Source organism: Acanthaster planci, linkage group LG17 (assembly GCF_054643075.1).
Source record: "Acanthaster planci isolate LZ-2023a linkage group LG17, COTS_SCS, whole genome shotgun sequence".
Lineage (NCBI taxonomy): Eukaryota > Metazoa > Echinodermata > Asteroidea > Valvatida > Acanthasteridae > Acanthaster > Acanthaster planci.
This window is the reverse complement of record NC_141793.1, coordinates 9806237-9825752: the sequence shown is the minus strand read 5'-3', so window position 1 is coordinate 9825752 and position 19516 is coordinate 9806237. Positions and strand designations below refer to the sequence as shown.

Below are 19516 nucleotides of genomic sequence, written 5' to 3'. Positions count from 1 at the left end.
ACCCAGAAAATGGAAAGGTTCCTGAGTATGGCGCTAGATTTTGTCCCTCGACATCACAATAATGTGCTCGACGAAGGACGAACAAATGAGGTGTTGAGGGCAGATGACCCGACCCGCCTGACCTCATGACCCAAAGGGAATACGTTACTGAGGGTTTAAACTATTGGTTTAACAGCAGTTTCCATTGTTCGAAGGGACGCGCTGAGAGACAAGCCCATATGGGCTGGCCAGGAATTAAGAGTGGCAACTACAATTTTATTGGAGTTAATTCTGCGCATGATATATTGTATGAAGTTTGGCTCCTAACAATTAAGGTGTCAATTACGCGGATTTCAAAGTACATGTAATTACCTTCAAAGTATACGATAATTACACGCACCAAAACGAAGGACCTCACTGAAAATCAAGTTTACATAGAGTACATATCCAAGACGAAAAAAAAAGATGAGAACGGCCTTAAGTGATTACCTGTGAGTGTTACGCTAAAAAAAATGCTCGTGAAGAACGATAACCATAACTGGTATGTAACAGCGTTTTATACATAGAAGAAGAACGGAAGTATGCGTAAAAGTATGCCAACCATTGCTCTTTTAAAAATCGTTGCGCACTCGTCTTCTACCGAAAGAGCTATTTGACCCACACCAACATTAATATTTTTCCAGTAGAGCGGGAATACTGTTGAAAAACCACGTTAGTCTGAAAACTTGTCGCCTAATGCACCATTATTGTTTGTGTATGTGGGAATAACAAACCCAGTCACCTTATCTGAATAGCTTCGTGCGCCGCTCGGATGACGTCAACCGCTACGCTCTGTTACAACACTCCACTCGCCAAATCTTAATCTCGAAAATTTGTCCATTTGCAGAGTCAGCAGAGTTTACGTGCAATTTTGCAAGTTTTGTCTCCTTGAACATGTAGATAGCTCGCTGAGTGCCGGAGCAGATTGTATCATTAAACAATGGCGCTCCATGCAGATGCTATCGTCCTAGAAATCAGATACGAAGATAGCCTCAAAAGATAGCAAAGACAGCATATAATACACATGCGTTTTGATGGACGCCAAGTCAATGCTGTTCGTTGATGTCGTTGAATAATTCGATTGGACAATATCATTTTACAATATTACTTTACAAGCCATGAGAAACTGGCACTTAAAAATCGATTTGCTTATTCGACTAGTCATTTTTTCTCTTATGAGCTGTTAGTGTGCCGCAGAACGAGTTTGACGTTTAGATTTCGTTGACTTATTTTTTAGCTGGACATTTTTTTTCTCCATGGCTTACTTCATTTTCTCAATTTCCCGGATTCCATACCTTGTGCTGCTCGGCTGGACGTTTGTACAGGTGTCTTATCCCGACAAAAACCATCTTTTGGAAAGAAAAACAAGTGTTTTTCGTCACTCGACGCGTGGTTGAGCTGGCGCTTGGACCTCAGACTCACTTCCACTCCCAAAATTTCCTGGCGCAGTCTGAATTGTTTTTGTTTTACGCAGATGGTGAGGAGCCAAGCTGAAGAAAGCCACTGCTACGCTTCACAGCTTCTCCCTGAACGCCTCGAGCGACATCATTGTAACCAAATCCACGTTTTAATTTTTCATTGATTACACAATTCCGCTACTTCGTATTTCCCTTGGCAATAGTTACGGATACAATGTTATTTAGCTATTAGTTTTTGGGCCGCGGCCAAGGATATGAGGAGTTTGAATTCAGAATACAGGCAACTGCTACGCATCTACGAAGGTCAGACAGGCAAACTAAGGAAATGAGTAAAACGTTCGAAATATCTCCACTACATGAATAGGCCCTATTCGTGTACAAAGAAGAAAAGAAACACTCAACACTCAATAGCATTACTAATTAAAAAACATTGTACTGAACAGAAATTGGGAGAAATATTTCTTGACAACTGGGGTAAATAAAGTACAAATTTAACGAATTTAACTGAAATGACGCACGACAGCAGCAAGTCTTTGGAATGACTATCGTCACGCAAAAGAGACAATGTTGTCGTTTCGTTCACTTTGATCCATCTACGGAGGGTACACATGTATTTCATTCCGGACGCGGTTTTATGTGAGCAGAATGATTCAACCGTGCAAGTCACACTTGTCAAACACTTATAGTCATCCCAAAGTTGTTTAACCAAACTGACCGGCTCATCTGGTATTTTGAGAGAGTCGTATGTGACTCATAGTCTTCATTCAGCACCGACTTCAGACGCGGGCGTGGTGTTCAGAATTATCAACAACTCTCTCCACTCCCGGGAGACGAGCGAATGCGGAGCCATTGTGTTTAAACAACACCATTATGGGAAGATGTCACTGATTTATGGAGAAATATAACCTTTGCAAGAGTGAACACGGGCAACTGGGATTTCTGTCTTTGCAGAATCTCCTGAGCCGTGTGCTCTTTCGATTGCATAAATATTTATCGTGGTTGATTGGGTGATACATGTCACCCTCCTAAATGCATGAGCGATATTTGATTAATAGTTTGTTACAACTCGGAAGACCCTGTTTATAGCGTCCCTGCTGTCGTAGGTAGATAGTTATAAATAATTGTTCCCCGTTCTTTGACGTAAGGCGGTCATTCAAATGGACCGTAGCTCTACAAAGGTCAAAATAATGACACTGACTGTTGCGGTCACCCTTAAAGGTACGAAGAGCAACTTTCAAATTTGTACTTCGCAAATTTGACTTTGGTCGCGGTCTTAGTCGCAATCTTGGATGTTCGGGGTCTCGATACTTTGCTGGTCTCCGAATGTGGACCATCAGAATGCAGTATATATATAGTATTACAGAGTTACTAATTCAAGATGCTAGAGGTAATTAAAGACCTGTAATGTATTCCTGAATTCCCTTCCTCTTAAATGTGAAATTAACTTTTAAAAAAATTTCTATGAATCTTCGCCAATGCAATCTGAACTTTGAAGTCATTGGTGGTTACTTAAGTGGGCTCTGGCGATGAAGCATTGGCTCTTGGGAGCTTGTAGTCTCTTAATTCTCTATTTACTGACCAAATGGAACAAGGGATATGACCCTAGGCAAGACACTTTTTGATTGCAAGCATAACAGGTTCCATAACGTTGAGTCGGTGAAGGAAATCGTTACCATTCAATAATAATGTACTTCATCCGAAGCCAAATTCTAACAAAAAGCTACCGACCTAATGTTTTCGGTTGCAGTCTTGGTCTCAGATCAGCAGGTATCGGTCTTGGTTTAAGACGACCTGGTTGGGTCTGGGTATTGGACTTACGCATCTTCAAGTTGGCCTCTGCTGACCATTGAGTCACGGCATTGGTCTCGAGCTGTATTTGATCTCGGGCCATCTGGTCTCAGTCTGGTCTCAGATCATCGGGTCTCGGTTTCGGTCTCAGACCAAAGATCTTGGTTTTGCTTGGCGACATAAGCGTTTTGGTCTCAGTCCTGGATCTGTGATTATCATGCCTTTGTCTAAGACTGGCGAATCTGGGTCTTGGTATCAGGTCTTGGCCTTGGTTACAGACTGTAAGGACTTGGTCTTGAACCATCAGGTCTCAGTCTTGCAGGTGTAAGACAATGAAGTCCGGGTGTTGGTATCGGACTGTAAGATCTTGGTCTCGGGACATCGGGTCTCGGCCTCAGACCAAAGTCTGGGTTTGCAACTGAAGGTTTTGTCTCGGTCTCGGTCAGATCATCAGGTGTGATTCTTGGTATCGGACTTTAAGATCTTGGTCTTGTACTTTCGGGTCTTGGTCTCGGTCAAGGACTGTAAGGACTTGGTCTCGGACCACTAGGTCTCAGTCTTTGTGTAAGACCATGAATTCCAGGTCTTGGTATCGAACTTTAAAATTTTGGTCTCGGTCTCAGACCAAAGATGTTGGTCTCGGTTTGCAACTGAAAGGTTTTGTTCTATGTCTTGGTCTCGTTTTCGTAACGCCTCGCGAGGTTAATACCATAAACTGACTGAATACTGACGTGATACCTCGTATGCCTATCGCTATGCACAGACATATGACGCCTTCGAAACTCAACTTTTTTGGATCTACATCTCCTCGGAGTAGCCGAGAGTAATCATAATTATGTAGGTTTTCAAGTACATGTAGTATCTAACTGATGGGTTAAAGATGTTCATCCACTTAAATACGCTTGATGTAAATATACCCCAAAAATGGTCCTCATTGAAATGGTGTGTAACAATCATGATTTGAAAGCCTACTGTGATTGAAATAGCAAGTGTCATTATCAGTCTCCAGCTCAAAAGTGCATTAGGCATGGGCCTCCAAAGACGGCGCCTCCGTCTCCAAAGTGCTATGCAGCCAGTAGGCTGGCCTTACCCGTGTAAAACATTTTATTCAGAGAATGTGCTTTACTCACCAGCAGCGCAGCGAGGTCTTCAATCTGACAGAATCTGGCGTTGAGCACTTCAAAGGAAAATAGGGCAACAGGTATTAAAGAAACGCGCCTCTGTGTGCGGGGGGGACCTCTAAATTTACCGGCTATTACCCCTTGCTCAAAATAAAACATTTAAAGCGCATTCTGAGTATCGTACAGGAAATGAAAGGCGCTCTACCTCTTAAAAGCTGCATTGCTTACCTTAGTAACTGCGCGTGGACATTGCGCTGTATGCAACTGTGAGAAAACAAGATTACTGTTTCGTTGGATTATGAATGACATCGATGAGAAGCGGTTATGTTAAAATCAAATTTCCAAGAATTCCGAAAAAAATATTTTCTATTGAGTCTTATTTCAAACAGAAATTAAGATGAATATCAAAGATGGAGATGAATAACATCTTCCTCCTTAGGAATGAGAATTCTGCCCCCCGAAAAAGAAACGATCTTGCATAATGCTAGTGACGTAGTTTACATGCAAGCTCGAAGCCCGGGGGCGGTGTTCATTTGAAACAGTACCGTATATCGTCGGCGCGTTATGCGATAGCCAAGGGGACAAGCCCCAAATCATCGAAGATAAAAAAACGCGTTTGACATCATACACAGATTTGGCGAGACAACTACAAACAGAAAAAGTGACAGGCCCGAAAATTTACACCTCCCGATATTGGGTCGGGCACCGGGCCGGTTTACTCGAGGTGAATGATGGGCTTGAGCCGCCTGCTTTCCCGCTAAATGCGACCGGGAAAAAAGGCGGTCTTACACGCGGGAATGATTGCGGGGTACACGGTGGCAAGAGGGATAAGGACTTCCTCTATCAATGTCACGCGGAGTTGATGACTAGAGGCGTTTTTCTCGTAACCTTGACGTGTGCGCTGATATCTTCATTGATTCAGACTTTTTCTGATACCAGCGAGGATAAAACACCGTTGAAGAGCAGTTGGTTAGTTTACTGTAAAGAAACCGAATACGAAGAATCAACTTTAGATAGTCCGGCATTAACTACAAGGGGTAAGTTTATAGTTTTTGCTATTGTAAGTTCAACTATGATATTATTGCGGCCATCTTGTTTTTCCAAGACAAGAAAAACAAATTCGGTGTGTGTCATCGAGATTACAGTAAAATATTCTTTTGAATCGTTCAAAGAACGATAATCTTAGTCTGATATTCATTTCATGCCTAAAGTGTAAGCAGCGAGTGACTGCTGCTCGGAGTGGAAAAACAGATGAGAAATTTCCCAAACATTTTACATAACAATTAGTGCACAATCTCAGTTAAAAAACTGAGAGGATTGCACTTACTTCCAACAGAACACACGCTTTGACGTGCAGTACTCATGTTTCGTGGAAAAGATGTCTCAGGCGATGACTGATGAGGATGTTTTCGGCCATTTTACACCAGTGGCACACGTGCTCGCATTTACTCTTTTCAGACGATAAAATTAATCACTCGTTACGGGGGTGCGAACCGAAATGATTCTGAAAGACAGATTTTGAACAATCGTTAAGGGGTCCTTCGATCTGAATCTCGCCAAACGGAGTGAGGGATACGTGACCCTAGAGGAAAGACTATTTACAGCGATTAGCCAGATATTGAAATGTACATCCCAACTGAAATTCCGCCAAATACCTATTTGTTCAGGTCTTTGCTCTGTATCGGACAAAGGTGTCTGCACCAGTTGGCAGGAAGTTGTGGGTTAGCAAGTTCAACCCAGATTATGCAACTGCTTTGCACTACACAAACGCTCGAGAGGTACTGACACGACGCTTTAAACTTTAAGAATACGTGTTTGTTTTCTAGCGCTGTTTACCCGAAGGGGCGCTGCTAAAATTGTTCAATCAAAGAGTTTGTAATGAAGTGTCAGGATAATTACCCGTGTAATAAGCCCCGTTACATTTCACCGAAGGGTTCCTTGTTTCTTATTCCTGAGACGAAAATTACTCGCGTAGAAGGTAACAGAACATTAAACCCCCGTTCTTTGCAAACACGGTGTCACAAAGCTTGCATCTGCTAGGCTTTTTTATCAGCGTAAAATACCCAGCTCATCGGGTATAAAGTCCGCAAGCGTCGACTCGGAGTGGGGGGGGGGACGTGATGCACGTGTGCAGGCCCCTGATATTCTTAAGAAGAGAAACACTCTTGTGCCTTATCACATTATGTGACTGCCGCTCGGCAGGTGCTTCCCTTAAGGGCAAGATATGACAAGGAAATATGGTGGTCTCTCTTCAATCTGCGCCACTTCAGAAAATAATAATGACAAAAAACCCTACCTGAGCGTGTTGATTGCTGAAGGCAGGACGTATGGTTTATTTCGATTGTCGTGGTTTAATAAGTTAGATCTGCGACGGGGTGGAAGCCGTTCAGGGCAGTGGATTCACTGGGGCTTGCATAAAAATAAACAAGAGCAATGAATTAATTATATTACCAGGGAAAATATACCAAATACTTGGTATGTTCACACTCCATCGGATGTGGTTGCTGCATAGGGGAAAACAAGAAATATGAACTACATAGCTAACATGCACCGATGAGGAAAGAAATAGTAACGTGTCCACGCACGCATATTTTTGGTGATGTATTCACGTGAGGGTACCATTTGAATTGTAGAGAACAGACTTGAACTGATTGCCCCTGGCCGAAGCGCGTTTATACTCGTAACCGCCCCACCAATTTCAACAATTTTAGACATTCATTCTCGTCAATTATTGTTCGCCTTTGAAACAAGTCCCCAGATTTATTTAGCTCGAGGCCATGCACTTTTTAAAGTACGTTTTGTCTTGTTGTGGCGAGTTCTGGAGTCAATGACCTGACACTTTCTTCTGAAAGTTGTTTCAGACTCGGCATAGTCCTACTGCTCAAGGGGCTAACCTGCGATGCTTATCTGTCTTTACTTAACTACAGCCAACTGTAACACTGTAGGCCTATAGCGGTGGCATCTTTGGCAGAACTAGCTTTTGAACAGCCACACATGCGGGGGCGGCAGTATGGGCGTAACAACCGGTCGCATCTCATGATCAATTGACATGTAATTACGGCGAGCCAGTTAGTGAACAGAAAGTGATTTTAAAACAGGCAAATGAGCACGAAGTCAGAGATGCAGTACTCGTAGTCACGGTAGACTTACGGCTGCCTGATGTCAAGGCGTCCTCCTAGTCCTGACCTCTTAAAGATGCAGATGTTATGATACCAAATTGAAGACGACCCAATTTACTCGTTTGTGGATGGAGACCCAAACGTTCATTTCAGAGGGCAAACATTTCGTTCCATCCCTGCTCTGTTTACCAGTATTCGACATTCTTACTCTCTGATGTAGGGCGACACTGTCTATGAATCCCATATAGTGATGCATTTCCCGAAAACAAGTTAAACCCTTACTCTCTTAACATACTAAGGAGTAAAACTGCCCCCCCCATTTGAGTGAAAATTTAGTCCCTTCGATTGAACTAGGGACCAGGCGATCTATGCTCCCTATCCGCTCCCAGCTGGCACAAAAAAGACGTGCTTTGAAATGAAATTGACAGTCATTTGGTGTCACAGACATGTATCCGTATAGACCACCAGTCTTGCGCGTACAGCCGTGATTTTGAAAAGTATAGGCAAACAATCGGCGAAACGGTCGATGACAGCCTGTTCAATGCGCATTACGCGCAACGCCCTTACACTGTCTGCATTTGTTCACACGTGCTCCCAAAGTACGCTTACTTTTTTGCCCCTCGGTACTGCTATCTCTTCGATTCAAGTGTTGTAACCGCACTGTTTTGAATCTACATAGGCTAGTTTAGGTAAATACTGGTGGAGGATTTTTTTTAGATATAAATTTAAGAACTGTAAATTCCATGTACCGAGGGGTGAATTTGCCCGTAGGTTTGATTTTAGTTGAGCGCCGTGCAAATCACGGAATACTCCTATAGAGTACCGAAGTGAATACGTCACGCGCACAATTAGTGTGTAAAAGGCATGAGCGCGTGAACCAGCGCGTGAACCAATACGCGCGCGTACTCCATTCGTTTGCACTGCACTTTCTGGTTCACAGTGTCGTCACACTTCGGTATTCTATAGTTTTCAATAGCATTTGGTGGTCTATGCATTTATGTCTGTTTGGTATGCACTCACTGCATAGGCGCGCAAGTTTATGCGCGTTTGACGCGAAGCACGCTGAGTACGCACAACGAATTAAGCCTCGCATATATGGTCTTTGCGTGCACGCCAAACGCGTGAAAGAACCCAATTGGAAAACTTAGTACCATCTGCTTTCTTTCGCCATTGAGGGGGTACTTAAGCTCAGGGCGGACAGACTAATCCAATTAGACGCCATAACTGCGGTGGCACCGCACGCTTTTTAGCTTGACGCCCGCGTGCATTTGGCGAACCACGAAACCCATTGGTCGAAGAGGCATGTAACGCGAGCGTACCACGGTTCACTAGCGGTGCGCCACCGCATTAATGGCTTCTAATTCTGGCTGTTGAATTACACCATAGTCTGGTCCGTAGTTTCAGTCTTTCGATTTTCACGAGTTGCAGCACGGGCAACTGTTATTAACTTGTAGATAGCCAGCTTGACGAATGACTGGACGTAAAAACACTGCGTACAAGGGGAAACCGGGTGTTCAACTGTGACGCACTGGCGCTGATAAGCACGGTATTCTCAATAAAGAATTACATAAACAAAATGGCTCACGAAAAAAAAAAACATATACACAGATTACTTGTACGGCCACTATATTTGTCTGAGTATGTGCCCTGGGTTTCAACATGTTAAAACGTTGCAGATTGATTCCAAACAGTTCGAGAGCGAATATCGTTGGTTCTAAATAACCTTGATTACGTGCAATAAGGTTTTTCTGCGTACCTTCTGCCCATGCATGATATAGGCGTCGCCAAAAATTCGGCATAATATTATTCCCCTCTTCTCATGTGAACATTTTATCATTCACTCCAACCCCCCCCCGCCCCCAAATCAAGCGCGACAGAGTGAAGTACCTCCCGTCGAAAATAATCTCATCCATCTACCGGCGCAATCCCGCGATCCGTTCCACTCCAGACGGAAACCCAAGCTCGCTACGCATGCGATCCATCTATCGGCACGATCGATCATGACGTAAAAGTGTTCGAGCCGCGGACCAGATCAACTTGCAGTGGTGCCAAATGAGCGCTGTTTTTTTAACACTTCAAATGTACATTCGCCCATGTTCGAATCTTCCCCAATTTGAACACTGCATGAGAGGTAAACGGTCCTTGTACTACACTCTACCAAATGAAAGGTTTGTCAAGCGTTGCGCCATACGTCCAACTCCAGAATTGTGGACTCGTTCAAAATGCAAACTGAAGAAGCGTCAGCTTTCATGTTTACGCCCTTTTCCGACTATACCACTGACTACTTGCTCGAGCTACACGTCCATCCTCCAAAAGAAACTGACATTTGCATAAGTATTAAATGACCTGTTAAACAGAAAGGACCACCTTTCATTTAGTTTATCCTCATCTTGCAGATTAATTAGCAGTACTAAATAACAGCTCTGACTGTTGGACCCATCGTATGTTTTTCTTCCGATCCATCACGGTTGTCTGTCGTTGGCGTTTGTTCCTATTTACCCGGCTTTCGGCACCGGCGTTATCACAAATTTCCAGTCACGAGCCGAAACTAAATTTAAACTGAGTCACACTGGAGTGGGGTTTTAATTAATCAAAGCATGGAGGAAGGAAAAGGTGCCCATCACTCTAAGATGCTATTTTGATATGTGCTCAATGGATCCATAATGTTAATTCACTGAATAAGTATGGTATTAGTAACATATTACTTTTCGTATATTTAGGCTACTTTCTGAATCATATCTTGAATAGATTGAGTAATATCGTCCCTGGTATTAGCCAAAAGAATGAACCCCCAAATCACTTTTGCTTTGAGACCCAACTCTGAAAGTGGCCTATCCTGCAAATCGTCACCACGATAGGTTGCACCCATTATTGACAAGAACCGCACCCTTGCGCAAAAACCACCTCCCGCTCCCAAACCACAACCCCCGGATGGCACCGGTCCAAAAATAGCACCCTGTCAGAGCTGATTAGGAACTAGGGACTAACAGGACCCAAATGGCCCGAGAAAAAAAATGGACCCTGGACTGCCAAAAGGGATTATTACCGAGAGGTGAGCAACAGTTCACGGGTTGAGGATCGTATAATTATACACCCATCGCTTGTGTCTCGAATGGGACCTTTGGACGGAACTGTGATTCCGCCTAGCATGCCAACAAACTAGGCGGGTTGTCTTGTAAAGCCGGTGGCATGGATGCATTGCAAGACGCTCCGTAAAAGTACAGTACTCCCTGGTGGGCGTATCGCTTTTCTTATGAGAGACCTTCCGACAACTTGTCTCACGCAATGCAAAACACGCCAATGAAGCGTGGCGATGCACACAGAATGACTACAGAATAGGCTACCATATTGAAAAGTTCAATGGGAAGGGTATGACGACAATGCCGATCGCGACGACAACAACCGTAATGACGAGGACGATTGATTTGACCTGGCCCCACTGACAACATTAAGTGAATTTGTGACCACAAAGACAAAGAGCTTGGATGACTCATCATCATTTGGTGGCAGTGGCACACCCAAGGGTGATGTTGTTGTTGCTTTTAAAACGAAGATACCATAAGACACCCATATCTCAAATTTCTATGTCTAGTAAAGACGTTTATCCTGATGCTGCCATGTTTGTCTTGCTCCTTGTAGCCCCTTTGGCAATAGTAATACAATTTCACAAATTGATAAAAGGTAACAGACTATTTCCTCCTCCAAGCCTCAGGCCGTGTCCGAAACGGGCTTCCAGAGCTACGGCAAGGTCTATTGTCTACGCGCCTCCACGCATTTCCAATGGCGCGGATACCTAGACCTAGCTCTAGACAAGAGATTCGGATTCAGCCTAATCAGTTTGGTTACATTGCTTTAAATGGTATATAATCAAAATTGCTGACTCATGATAGAGGTATACAGCTGGCAACCCCACTCCCCTGTTGCGCAACGGGGGGTGGTCACTTAAGTGTCATGAGATGTTTGGGGGTAAATTCCGGTCCGAAACCTCGGCCAGCAGCGACAAATTCAGGGTGCGCCACTTCATCATGGATCACGACAAAGTTTGATGACGGTGTGACATCGATTACGATCACAGTATCATTGACAGTTGGGATTACTGTAGAAATGGACATGGTACCACAGATTGAAGGAGATGATGCAATAACACTTGACTTTTCTTCACATCAGTTGTACAAATTTCGAAGTCTCAATTCAAAACAAATGGCATGATAAAAGGAGGGTATGATCCAAGCAGTTATCTGCTCTGATAAAAGCTAGCGCAACATCTTTGAAACCACGAGACGTTCACTTTGAAACGTTATACACATCGAGATTATCCGTAAAGCATATCGGAGCACCCTAATCCGAGCTTGCATTATCCAAGCAGTCCTAGTATGGCATTTACCTCGATGCATATCCAGGTCTTTAAGGCTTTGGGTAACACAGGGAGTTTGCTCTACGACTCGGTTTTGTGAGGGGACTGTCCCGATGCCACTCCCGTCTGCCAAAGTAAATTGATAATTACAATCATCGCGTGTTCCAGGATCCCCCCAGACATGCCTTGATCGTTCAGAGCTTCATTAGAGTTCAGACCTGCACAGTCCCACAATGTCGTCACAGGGTGATCTACATTTATGATAGCCCTTATCCCTATCCCAAGTCGTATTTTATTACTACATCCTTTTTAGAGTAGTAAGCATATCGCTCAGTTGACTTCATAAGCCTCGCGGCATTAATGCATAAATCTTCGTTAATGGTTGCTTTACCAATTGAGCTGGACACCTTGATTGGAATTAGGCTGTAAAATAAAACAAAACAAAACAAAAATATAAAAAAAAATAATAAAAACCAGAGTTGGATTATGCCATCTTTTTTCACGTTGAAGGATGCTTAAGAGAGGGGCGCGTTTTTTTCCGCAGATGATGGTTACGAAGAATTGCTGTATTGTAAGGTCCCTAGGTACACTCGTGCTGTTTTCAAAGGAAATTTGACATATTAGATTAGCCTGTGCGCTTTTCTCTGCACGCCCGGTGCCCAATGGGAAATTCCTGGGAAATGTTAAAAAGGGTCAAGTGGTGTCTGGTACGCCGATGAGGGTCTACGTCCTCGCCTAGGCCCGCTTAAAGGGCAGGATGCACTTGAAGAATATTTCGACCATCTACTTGGTCATAAACTTTGAAAATCTAAGCTACATAGTCATGATGACTCAAACTGGAATTTTCACCTTCCATTCGACTGTCTGAAAACTGCGATACTAGCTGTTCATTTGGACAAACCCAATGTTCACTTTGAGGAAGATGTAACCCCGGCATTTTAACCTCAGTAAACTAACATAAAAAACACATGCACCTTTTAATTCAGTGTTGGACATTTTCGGTGTGTTCCAAGAGCGTTAAGATTATACAAGCACTGCAACTACACCAATACAGGCTTTAAGGTTTATGCAACAGATCAGATACGTAGTAACAATACATGTGGACTTTAACAATCTTCTGATATCGAACTCTTTTATTATATAATCACCGATATTGCTTCGGGACAATAAAGATCTAGAAAGCAATTCGAAGCCAATGATTTTGTCAGAATATTTGACATTTGTTTATTATACCCATGACAAGACTGGAACAAAGTAAGCGATCACTTCGAAGAATGAAATGATGCACGTCGCGTTATCATTTTCGTTTCAAGTGACGTCAGCGGTACACTGATTCGTTGCTCGGCTGCCTCATTCCCATACCTGCCCAAACCTGTTATTTCGCGCCGGTCTGATGAACGTTCACTGAAAGCACTCCATCTTTCTTGAACCAGAGTGTCTTGCCCTGTTCCCTGCGGATCAAACGCGATATTAATATTTGCCCGGTACCGATAGTCGGGTCCCCACGGTGCCCACACACACACACGATAGACGGCAGAGATGAATGCCAAGTAAATACAAGGGTGGGTAACACTGCAAGTGGCCCATAGGAGCTTTTTTCTCTCTTCATTCGAGATGGGAGTCAATTGAAGATTGCCCCAACTGGGGAATCTTGGGAACTGTGCCCTGGCAAAAACAAAACAAAACAAAACAAAATCGTTGGAAGCAACTGGTATTGCTGGCTTCTCAAATAGACAAGAGAAAAATAAAGAAATTGAAAAGGAAACGGTGAAACGAAACGACGAGCCACATAAATGTACCCAAGCTGAACATTTACGCGAGCCTAAACATACATCGCCACGACAATGTACCAGGAACAAGACAGCAGAGGTAGTGTCAGTAACAAATGACAGCAGACATAGAAGAGACGAATCAAAAAGCACGGCAAGATACTAATACAAATTACATCACCAATACCATGATGGAGAAATAAAATGGTTAACCATTTCACCAAAAACCATTTCACAAAATCGGTGCATAAAACTCAGTGTTAAGCATCACAAGGTTAGGTGCTACGTACACATGGATTGCCGGAGTTTCTTCTCTTACACTTCGGCCTTTACCTGCTTCAAAATAAAACAGAGAGATGGAAACCGGGAACCAATTAGCATTCTAAGACGAGGCCTTGGTCTGTCTCAGCGGGATCAAGCAAATGTACACTTAACGAGATTTTCAGCTCATGAACATCTAGCCTCATTTTTAGACCGATGCTCGCGCAAACGGGAGAAATGCAATTTGAAGAATGACTTGTCCCTGGGACCTGTCCAAAAGCACTTAACTAGGTTCGTCAAAAGAGTGCAATCATGTTGCGCATGAGCGGCCGCGTGTACTCCACCGCCCTATTGGGAAATAAAAGATGCACTTTCCTTACTTAAGTGTGAAAAAAGTCGGGAGAGACAAAAAGAAAGCGTTAGTACTGCCCTGCAAAAACGCTACCTCCTTTAGATGCTGTCCTTTGCTGTTAGCTGAGGAGGGACCTGCTTCGAGGAAATTCAAACTTCGCCCTTCTAAAAGTCCCAAACGCTGAATGGGACAAAACCAAAATAAAAAGGATACAAAGCAACCTCAAAATTAAGTGGAACAAAATCCAGCAAAATATACCCACAAGAATAATTTGAAACCTGTCGGTTTTGGATAGGGATGGGAAGCTTCAACAGGCAATGGTATAAGTAAAAAGTGACACCTGCAAAGGATGGTGGTAAAAACAACGCTTAGTTACTGTACTGACTTCAGGCTAACGTCAAATTCACATTCAGAAATGAAAAGACATTGTCGAATGCAAAGAAACCCAAATAAATAAATAAATCCATGACACACTAAGAACAAACAAGTGACCTAATGTCATGTCAGACTTGTCAATCCGTTTGCTCGGAATAAATGCTCAATTAAGGGAACGACGTGCCTTCGCTACAGAGACGTGTTACTGCGATTCCTTCCTGTTACGAGAAAATGATATTTCAGCCTATGATTCTTGAAGTTTTGTTTTACAATCAACAGCATTTATTTGCTATAGCTTTGTGTTCGCATGATTGGGGTAATTACATTAACTGGGATGGCAGTTGATAGGTGTGAATGCGTTGCACTCCAGTTAAGACCGCATAATGCAGCACATCACCTGGCGTTTGCGGCTATCATTTTGGCGCCAATTTCGAGAGACGGTGATCTAATAACAAGGAAAGAAAATTGCACCTGGGGTGTTGAGGCTTGACAGTTGCAAATTCGCAAACAAAAGAAGAAATGCAGATGATGAATCACAACGTAGATCTTTATCGAATCTATGACTTCGCACGATGTAGGTCAACAGAGTGCTTAGCAGTGGCCAATCAGGGCTCATGAAAGTAACAATTAATCATGTCTTCCCGCGGTACAAGATTTAATCAGTTCTTGGCACCTCCACTAATGCACCCACGTTTGTATAGTACATGTCATGTGACAGGATGTATACTAGTCCAACTTTTGCAGTGTTTCAAGTATGTGCTGAAATGTTTTATCTGAAACTACACTGACCGAACATGTTGGCAAGGTTGCTATATTAAAAGGGAAGAAAGATCCGGTATTTTGGCATTGACAATTTGATAATCCTCATTCGCTTCAGAAGTGAAAGTTCAGAAGGCTTTCTCTGAATGAGCGAACATACTGACGCACAACATGAAGGTAAACCCGCACGGCTGTCAGATGTGCCGCAGCCGCGTGCGTAGGAAACCCAAGACAAATTGGCCACCCAATCTGACAAGTTGCCAGCGGGTGAAGCGGGCCAGGGGTAGTGCGCACAGAGCTCTTACAAGATTGCCAATTTATCCGACCTTCCATTGGGTGATCTGGATCTCAAAGGAAATATCATATTGCAATAAGTACCAGGCGATGGTACTGCTACGGCTTCGCGTATCCGTTTCATCACTATGCGTTTACTCAGCCCAACCCGGTGTTTGCGTATGCAATTACCAGGTCTCTATATCCAGCCCTAGGGCCCATCAGACCCACCCCACCGTCTGAACTGCCATACTGCTGACACCAACTCTGTATCCAACTGATGATGAAGGAGCGGAAATAAACATATCATCACCTTGCTCCGTTAAACCAAGGAGAACCCCCTTCTGTGTTGGTTCACAAGGGCTTTGGGTTTTACTTCAAAAACTATGGGTGAGCAGCAAACCAAGTTTGAGAAAATGGTATTTATTTCTTTGGGTTGGGAAGAAGGGTGCGGGCAATCACAGGTGTAATTGGCAATTTCTGCGAATTTCTGGTCCTATTTTTTCACCTGACGTAAACTAAAGGCTGGTTGTTTGGTCAGCGGCCCGTGGTACCTAAAAGAATTGGGCCATTTTAAAACTGGTTATCTCACTTTTCCATTTGACCACTGAATTTGTCTCGGCAGGGAGAAAAAAAAATACTAATGTTGACATTCTGTTACACCACGACAGTTGTTAAGGTTTCCCGTGGATAAAACATTGACCTTTCTTTATTCACTGAAAAGACGCTTTCGTAGGATTGACCACTCACTCTAAGTCACTAACAAAACACTGAAAAAAAAAGAAAAAAAGAAAAAAGAGGCAAACAATCTCATTTCACTTGTGGAAACATCCAGCTAATTTTCAAAAGGTCACGCACTATTAAGCTATTAGGCTTGGCAAGTTTTCTTTTACCAAGATGCAGTGTCATTACTTACGGCTGCTTTCATTTTCTGAACAGGAAAAAAAATACCCAATGACCAAAATGTTTTTGATCCAAACTTTGGTGGTATTTATCTTCATAGTTTCACATTACTCGAAAAGCAGTAAAAAATATTCCAGCGTGAGATATTATGGGTGATGTTACAGTCTGGAGGCGTAATGCGGACTGCCTCGTGGCATGATTTGGCAAGGTTAGAAGCTGCCAGCAATGGCAGGCTTCCCAACCGAGAAGATAGATGTGGGTACCTGGAGCGGCAATTTGAGAGCTCCTTGGGCTTCGATGATTTGCCTGAATCCGGAAGTGGCGATGTCCACTATGTGGGCGGGATCGATACGCGCAAGGCTGGAACACACCCCGGCCGCACCTTGTGTCTAAACAGCAAGTGAAAGCGCGTATGTCACTGGATGTGACACCGGGTGCCTTGGCATGGAGGAGGTAGTAACCAGTCAAACGTGAAGAGATATCACTTAGAGGGCCTCTTTCAAACACCCCCCCCAAAAAAAATTAAAAGACCTTTAACCTTAACAGTCCCAAATCCTCGAATTTCAATATGATTCCTCATAAACCCTGGGGGAAGGGTTAAACACACATCAACAGAGTTTTCAACAAAGTTGCCAGGTAAATAAGATGCCCTTGATCTTCTCTAAACCCAATATCGCCAACAAACAAGCATCTGCTAGATTACGATCTTGTTAAGAAGATATCATTCTTGAAGGTGAAGGTCAAGAGCAATTCAAGCAAAAGAATCACATCTCTTTTATAAGGCAAATCGACCGAGGGAGTGGTCGCCGGACCATAACCTTATGGGAACAGGTGATCGAGTCCCTGCGATGCTGCACTCAAGGTGAACTGTGAGGGGCGGTTCGATTATCTCCGGTCACACGGCACCAGCAACACTGAAATGTGGGCTTACAGACCGTAGCCAATACTTACAAACACCGGCGGAATGCAGCGAGCATCAGCAATATAAACGAGCGTTCAGAACCACCTCTGATATACAACTGAACAAAGGTTTCCTCTATAAAACCCGGATAGCTATGCCTATCAAAAACGTGTCTTTGCGTTAACTGTTTACTGCAACTGAACGTGTTTCAGTGTTCAGAAAGTGATAAAAGTAGTTTTTTTGTCATTGTGTTGTGTAGTCATTGTGCCTGAACTTATTAACACATTGACACGCATTTGTTTAAAAATGAACACCACAACGTGTTTGGCTTTGCGTTGCGCAACATGTTCGCAAAGTGTTACCGGGAAGGCGTTTAAAAGGTGTTAATCATTAATAACACTTGTTTTACAGTGAGGTTTATCACCAAAGGATTCCAAGCTGGTGTGAAGACTACATATCCCTATCATACTCTCGCGATTACTTAAATGACCTGTTTCTGATCCTGTAGAAGCTTTCCAAAACAAATCTTTCTGGCTATCATTTTGATTGCCATTAATACTTTAGGAATGACAAGTAACTTGGTAAAATACGCAGGAATCTCGGGATGTAATCGCGGAACTACCGACAACCACCAATCTCTGTGGCAAAAACTGCTGCATTATTTTGGGCGTCAAAAATCTTGTTCATGAATACGTCCTGAGCATTAACTGGCGCCATGCTCCATGCCACCACTGGAACCTCCGAAGTAAACACATGCAAGAATCTGTCTTCAGGCATAATGGGATTGAGCGTCTAGCCACACGTACAACTTCATTCGAAACCATTCTAATCTGATAAAGTTCGAAGCTCTTTCTCTCTTTCTTTTTAAAACTCTGCGAATAAACAAACCGTGCTTCTTTCTAATATGCAATCACAATTGAATAGGAAAATGGACATTAGAATGAAACAGGGCGTATCCAGGTTCTGGGTCGGGGGGGGCTGGAATCTTGCCTATAAACGACAGTCTAATTTTATTTTCATAGTAGAGAAAATCCTCCCCTCCTGCCCCTCCTCCAAGAAAATTGGTGGTGCCCTATTCAAAAGTGTAATTGCTTTCAATTTGTTTAAACAATTGCAACACATCTTGGGGAAAACTCTTCCCCCCTTCCCCGCTGGCTAGGCCACTGCCTTCCAGCGTCATCAAACAGTGCGACTTTAATGCTGACCGAAGTTCACGAGGAATCTTCCTTCCTGCCGCCTGAGTCATTTCTGGGGAATCCCGTCACACAAAAAGCAGCATGCAGCACGTACGGTTGCCTCGATAAACTCTAGACCCTTCAACTCGGGTCATTTAACCGCGTATCAAATGTCCTAAGTAACATTCATCAAGTGGTCTACGTGCACGCTGAAGTTCAGCGCACGACTTCACACTTCAAGCGCACTTCAAGTGATGTCATTCCGACCATAACAAGGACAATATGACGACATTTGTTAGACTTTTTTTAAACACTGTGACATGTTAATGAAAGTGGAAACAGGTTAGACTTATAGGCCCCTTTCAGCATTACAATTAGGTAAAGGTAGTTGAAGTTTGACCGAATTATTTCAATTACAGTTGTTTCAGAACAACAGGTAGACAAGTATCAGAAGTAGAATAGCTTTAAAACCACTTTCCTTGACCAAACTGAAGGCATCCTAAAGAAACATCCCGTGATCTGTGCTTAAATAAAGAACACGTCATTAACAATGATCTTGTTTCAGACGCCCTCACATATCATCCAGTATTTATATAGAGAAACTCCTTAGGGGCATGGCCACATTTGCTACGCCACTGTTGACGTGATGATGACCTCGTTATTAGGACAGAAAACCGAACATGCGCAAAGCCCGCAACTCCAAGATAACCGTGGTCGCTAGGTCAACACCATGAGGGTTCTTTTTGCCAATATGAGGCAAACAATCAGCAAACCCATGGACAAGCGCAAACCATCATAATTTTGCGAAAAATCGACCGGTACCGGGCGGACGTGCAACCCAACACGCTTTCAAAAACTACCCAATAGGAATCCCAGAAGAAAAAAAACACACACACATTGATGACAAGGAGGCGCGCCAGCTTTGAGTGT

The 19516-nt window shown here is 43.3% G+C and overlaps 1 protein-coding gene across 2 annotated transcripts in view; it reads left to right on the top strand.

Moving 5' to 3' along the window:
• The window catches only part of LOC110973545 (partner of bursicon-like), a 32239-nt gene that overhangs the window by 4689 nt on the left and 8034 nt on the right, over positions 1–19516 (top strand). The window contains exon 1 of one of the 2 annotated variants that reach the window (XM_087148131.1): positions 4899–5382. The exons of the other annotated variant lie outside the window; for it this stretch is intronic. The gene's annotated coding sequence lies outside the window, so the exon portion shown is untranslated. Of the gene's footprint in view, positions 1–4898; positions 5383–19516 lie in introns of those variants that run through there. 2 annotated transcript variants of the gene reach the window in all.